Consider the following 6612-nt stretch of genomic DNA (forward strand, 5'->3'; position numbering starts at 1 on the left):
ATACTTTTTTTTTTTTTTTTAAATTTCCAAGGTACTTTATTGTTAAAACAGGTCACAACACTAAGCCTCGGGTTGGTTCTGCCAACACACAAGCTACAAATGCTTGCCTGGCAGCTGAGGGGCACTCTGCGGTAGCATGTTTGAGAATTGAATAAAAATCCATATAAAACAAATATTCAAATAGTTTCCATAGGAACACGTAAGTGTGACCCCGTCGCCTAGGCCTTCCACCTTGTTCCATCTGTGCCACCCCCACTTACAAAGACATTCCAAACTAGCAATCATTAAGTGGTCCCCCCAAATCCCTTAAGTCAAGCTACACTTGCGTAACAGCTACAGGAATGGCGTCTACACGTTCACACGGGCTGATGTGCAGGCTGCTGGGAGGAGCTCCATCCCGCTTTCCCAGGCACAGGACACAGGCAAGGCGCCAGCGTCCTCCTCTGCCTCGGGTGGGAAGTCGCAGTTCTGGATTTGCTGCATCAGTTGCCATGTCGGCCCTGACATCACATAGTAGATCGTTGGCCTCTGGAACCCATTGAAAGTAGAAGCAGCAGCCACGGTATAAGCACCCATGTTTTCAAAGAGCATCCAGTCCCCCACATGCATCTCGGGCAAGCCTCAGCGCTCCACGATGCGATCGAGGCCGTCACAGGTCGGTCCCAGATGCTGGATAAGTAGTACTTCTCATCTGGTTTGGGCCTCTTCTGCAGCAGGGGCTTCACATGCCCATGATCGTAGAGGATGCAGTTAAATGACCCGTACACTCCATCGTTTATGTAATACATGAAGGTCTTCTCGCTCGACTCCTCCTCATCGTCAGAGCCTGTTTGTTCCTTCAAGACCAGCTTTTTGGCAATGATATTAACCGCAAGCGTGAAAGCCGATGCAACATAGTATCTGCCCAGCTCAGCTATGACTGTCACTCCCGAGTCTGATGGAAAATACTTGTCCAGGGCTGGGTTGATGACACTGGTGATCTCCTCAAATTTAAGCTTTGCATCCTCATATCCAGGAAAGCCACCGCCAATGTCCAGCAGGTACATGTTGAAACCAACCTCAGCCCCCATGTCAAAGACACAGCGGGCATCAGAGATGGCCTGCACAAAAGTCTCAGCGTCAGTACAGCCACTGCCCACGTGAAAGCTGACACCGATGACATTGATGTTGAGCTCCCTGGCCCGCTCCAAAAGCAGCCTGCTAGTCTTGAGTGTGACACCAAATTTAACACTGAGACGACAGACTGCTTTGGAGTCATCGGTGGCAATGCGCAACACCAGCTTTGCCTTTGGATGTGCCCTGGCAACTTTCATCAGCTCGATTTCGCTATCGAAAGTCATCATCTGGACTCCGTTATTGGCAGCGTATTTAACCTGAGACACTTGTTTACAAGGGTTTGCATAGATGATCCTCTCTGGAGGCACCCCAAGACTCTGCACCAACTGTATTTCAGTCTTGCTGGCGCAGTCAAACCCTGTCCCAATGGCAGCCAGGGTCTTCACTATGGTCCTGCTGTCATTGCATTTGACTGCATAAAAGGGGGTGACCCGAGGAAGAGCTTTTAGCCACCGCAGATGTTTCTTTAGAATGTCTCCCAGGTCCGCAACATAGAGGCATCTTTGTCGTCTGAAGAAGAGACTTCATTAATTTTCTGGTCCAGGATGTCCTTGGCAGTAAAGCCCTCATCGAGGAAATGGCAGTCAAACTCTTCATCACTAACGTTGTTCATGTTCATGGTTTCTGGATGTTCCGAAACACAACACAAAGGAAAATGAAGACGGAACTTAGGAAGTTATTGCCAGCTGTTCAGAGGCGGCTCTCCAGGAACTCCCAGTCCACAGGAGACGGGTCCTCTCTGTGCAGCTGCGGGAATGCCTCGGAGCGCCGGACGCCTCACGCCGACCCCATGGAGCCGCTGCCTCTGAGCACGAAGGACCGTCGGCAGCCCCCCCCCCCCCCCCCCCCGTCAGCCGCCCGCCCGGCTGCCCTCCACCTTGCTCCCTCCCGCGGAGACCGGCGCCAGAGTGGCGCCTGAGAGCTGGCAGAGGGGGGCCGGCGGCGGAGGCTGAGGGGACTGACCTATTTGTGGATACTTTTGATAACCAAAAAATAAAAGGCCGAAGTGAGAGGCATCAATCATTAATTTGAGATCAGAGGCAAAAAGCACGAATTTGAGATCCAAAAGAATAGCTAATCGGGAAGCACTGATTCAGGCAAAACCTAAATAACATTCTGAATAGGAGGTGAAAGCAAGTGGTATTTATGAGAAAGGGAAGGAACTCAGGAAGGAAAAGAGAATCTACTGTTGATGTCTTTTGTATGCCCCTTCTAGATTTTAAACCTAAACACAAGGAGTGTTTTGTAGTATACTAGAGACCCGATGCACAAAATTCATGCAAGAGGAGGCCTCCGCCCTCGCAGCCTCGGCCCTCACAGCCCCGGCTGCCCCATGGCCCTGCCCCCCACTCACTGGTCATTCCAGAAGGTTGTTCCAGAAGGTTGTTCTGCTGTAGGGTCTAATTAGCATGTTAGCTTTTTATTATATAGGATTTATTTTGCCCACATGTCTACCAAAATGGCTAACTCATAATAGATCCTCAATAAACATATTTTTGAAATATGGGCAATGTAAAAATAGTAGACATTTATCAAAAGTTATAGCAAATATACATATCAAAGGCTCGGGAATGGATACCAAAAATTGAATTATAATTATTTCATAATAAGAATTATAGTAATACCAGTAATAATAATTGACACTTATGAAAACACAGCTATAAACTCATTTAATTTTCACAGCAAACCTATGAGACAACTCTCTTTTGTGCTTGTTTTAGAGATAAGCAAAAGTGAGGCACAGTGAGGTTAAATAACTAACCTAAAATCACATCTATATATATAAAGAGCCAGGGGCTGTCATATCCGAAACAACTGAACGGACGACTGAACAGGCTGAGTGGGACGACAAGGCCGGCAGGGGTATTAGTGAGGGACTACCAAACGACTGAGCACCAGGCTGCGTGGGGTGACCAGGCTGGCAGGAAGGTTAGTGAGGAACAACCAATTGACTGAACACAGGCTGTGTGGGGCGACCAGGCCGGCAAGGGGGTTAGTGAGGGGCAACCAAATGACTGAACAAGCAGGCTGTGTGGGGCAACCAGGCTGGCAGGGGGGGCAGTAAAGGGCAACAAGGCCGGCAGACGGGGGCAGTGAGGGGTGACCAGGCCAGCAGGGAGGGCAGTTGGGGGAGACCAGGCTAGCAGGGGGGCAGTTAGGGGAGACTAGGCCAGCTGGGGGGGGCAGTGAGGGGCAACCAGGCTGGCAGAGGGGGACAGTACGGGGCGACCAGGCTGGCAGGGGGGGAATTTGGGGGCAACCAGGCCAGCGGAAGGGGGGCAATTGGGGGTGACCAGGCCAGCAGGGTGGCAGTCGGGGGCGACTAGGCTGGCAGGGGATCCAGTGAGGGACAACCAGGCTGGCAGGGGGGGCAGTTGGGGGCAACTAGGCTGGCGGGGGGGCAGTTAGGGGCAATCAGATCAGCAGACAGAGATGGTTAGGGGTGATCAGGCTGGCAGGGGGGCCAGTTAGGTGCAGTCAGGCAGGCAGGCAGGTGAGGAGTTAGGAGCCAGCGTTCCTGGATTGTGAGAGGGATGTCCGACTGCCGGTTTAGGCCTGATCCAGGCCTAAACCGGCAGTCGGACATCCCTGGAGGGTCCCAGATTGAAGAGGGTGCAGTCTGGGCTGAGGGAAACCCCCCCCCCAACCCCCTGTGCACAAATTTTGTGCAACGGATATCTAGTAGATAATAAGAACAGATCCAGAATTTACAGCCAGTTAGTTCAGCTCTAGAATCTGTGATTGTTTTTCCCCATGATGTTAGCCTTCATAAACAAACCAGTCTTGGTGATATACATAATAAGAATCTTCCCACTCATTATAAGATTTAAATTATTAACTTAAATTATTGAATAATCAAGGATAAAAAAATTTTGTCAGGAGAGAAATAAATGGAATAGAAAATATAACATCATTAAATTTGCATAAAACAAACTCCACTATTGAGTTTTCTGGGTAATGTTAAAAATTAGCTACTAAACATGAAAGACTATTGCTAATCAGTTAATATTTTCTAAGGGATTGCTCTTTGAGGGAAAAAAATGTAATAGTAATAAAGAGGATTCAGTGTTTCACATTTTTAAATTTTAACATTTCTATTTATTGTTAATAATAGTCTTAACAGAGGCCTGTTAGATGCCAAACACTTTTAAACATGTTTCACAGATATGAATTTATTCAATTCTAATAGGTTCTTTCTTAAATTCTCATTTTGTTGATAAAAACAACAACAACAACAACAACAAAAAAACCCACAGTAAAAGAATTTGCCTGATGTCACAGTAAATTCCAGAGGCATGATTCAATCTCAGCAGCCTGTACTAGCATCCATACTTTACCTCTCGTGCTATTTAAATAAGGATCTTATTATAACAAGGAGTAAATTATCATAAGAAAATAAAAATGTTCAGTTCCTAAAAAACATTGAGGATTCTATAGTGTGTTCCTTAAATAAATAACACCATGTTTCTTTCCTGAATAATTTTTAATAACTAGTTTATCATTAGAGGTCTCACCTTGCTCATTTTCTCCTGTGTTGTATGAATATAGCAAGTGGTTTGGATGCAAGGAGTTTATTTTGAGACATAAACATAACATCAGTAACCAATTTTCTAACAATTCTCCTTAATCTGCCTTAGCTAGTGAATATTTTAAAATGTAAGAAATAGAGTGTTTTTGAATCAGGTTTTAGAGACAGGCTGGAATATTTGATATGCCAGTGTGTCCCACAGTAAAACAAATAAAATGAACAAATAAACAAACAAAATATCTTCCATGTGATGTAAAACAGTCAATGCCATGTGAATCTGTGTAAATTTGTTGTAAGGATTATGGCAGATGAGAGACATTTAAATTTCAAAAAACATTTGCTTGTGAATGAATTTTTTAAGATAATTTTTATTCATATCTAAATAATAGAAGGTTCGCCCTAACCGGTTTGGCTCAGTGGATAGAGCATCAGCCTGCGGACTGAGGGGTCCCAGGTTCAATTCCAGTCAAGGGCGTGATCCTTGGTTGTGGGCATATTCCCAGTAGGGGGTGTGCAGGAGGCAGCAGATCGATGTTTCTGTCTCATCGATGTTTCTAACTCTCTAGCCCTCCCCCTTCCTCTCTGTAAAAAATCAATAAAATATATTTTAAAAAATAAATAATAGAAGGTTCAAGGTTAAGCACTGAAAGTTTCATATATACGATAAAGAAAAATACAATCTTGAGCACTTTACATTAATTCCATTTCTACAATTTTCCTGAATCACCCTCATTTTTGAACTATTATTCAAAAGATAGTGTTTTTTGTCCTTTGTGGGTTATTCTTCATGTTGGCTAATGATGAAAAGTTGCCATTTCCTTTTATCCTGATTATCATATTCACTATTCTCCTTAGTTGGTTGCTTTTTGGATGATACCCTGGTCCTGCAGGGAGCTGCAGGACTCCATCAGATCTGTTCAGTCATGTGAGTCTCATTAATGAAGTTTGAACTGTTCTTTATATTGTTGTAGATTTGGAAATTTAAGGTGTTTCCTCCAAGTCATTCAGGATTAAGTGAATATTTTAAAATGGGACATTACTAAACGTCATAAAGTATATCTCATATTTATATTACATATCATATTACACATCTAAAGAAGATAAATAGAATGTGACCAATTTTCATGTAAAATTCCATTTATTCATACTGCCCATGATTTTGTAGAGATAGCAGGCCATTTACAAAGTTACCATTGGAATAGGGTATATCATTAAATTTTGAACTCTTAACTGAATTGGAAAGTAAAGAAGAAGTTTTAGGCAATGGTGATTAGCCAGACAGTATTTAGTACTATTGAGACCATCTTTACATCTACTTTTATTTGGTTACAGCAATTATCATGGCTATTGTAGTTGTAGTAATTCTGGCTAATTTCAGCAAAGAAATTTACTGAAAGACTATTTGATCCCTCCTGGAGTCAGTAGGAAGGCTGGCAAACCCAGCAAGGAGTAAAGAAGGCTAAGCACACAGGCCCGAAGGCTAAGCACACAGGCCCAAAGCCTCTTTTACTTAAGGATGATGCTCACAGCATCACCAACACAGGATTCTTTTTAAAAAATATATATATATTTTATTGATTTTACAGAGAGGAAGGGAGAGGAATAGAGAGTTAGAAACATTGATGAGAGAGAAACATCGATCAGCTGCCTGCTGCACACCTCCTACTGGGGATATGCCCACAACCAAGGTGCTGGGGTCCAACCCCAGCAGGTCCAGGGGTCCCCAAAGGTGTGGACAGAGTCAGCAAAGAAGGAATGACACGGAGGCAGCGTTCAGTTGATCAGCAGCCTAGCCAGGATCTCTAGCCAAGTTCTGGTCAGGATCTCCAGCGAAGTTCTGGTTAGGATCTCCAGCCAGGTTCTGTGTCCATGTTCTCTTGCTAGGTTCTCCAGCCAGGTTCTGTAGCCATGTTCCCTCACTAGGTTCTCCAGCCAGGTTCGGTCGCCAGGTTCGGTAGCCGGGTTCT

General features: G+C 44.7%; 1 pseudogene; it reads right to left on the minus strand.

The window, feature by feature from the left end:
• Positions 1-348: 348 nt before the first annotated feature.
• On the minus strand, positions 349-1881 carry LOC118652054 (annotated as a pseudogene).
• Positions 1882-6612: the final 4731 nt, after the last annotated feature.

The sequence above is a fragment of the Myotis myotis genome, unplaced genomic scaffold (assembly GCF_014108235.1).
Source record: "Myotis myotis isolate mMyoMyo1 unplaced genomic scaffold, mMyoMyo1.p scaffold_m19_p_3, whole genome shotgun sequence".
NCBI classification, from domain to species: domain Eukaryota; kingdom Metazoa; phylum Chordata; class Mammalia; order Chiroptera; family Vespertilionidae; genus Myotis; species Myotis myotis.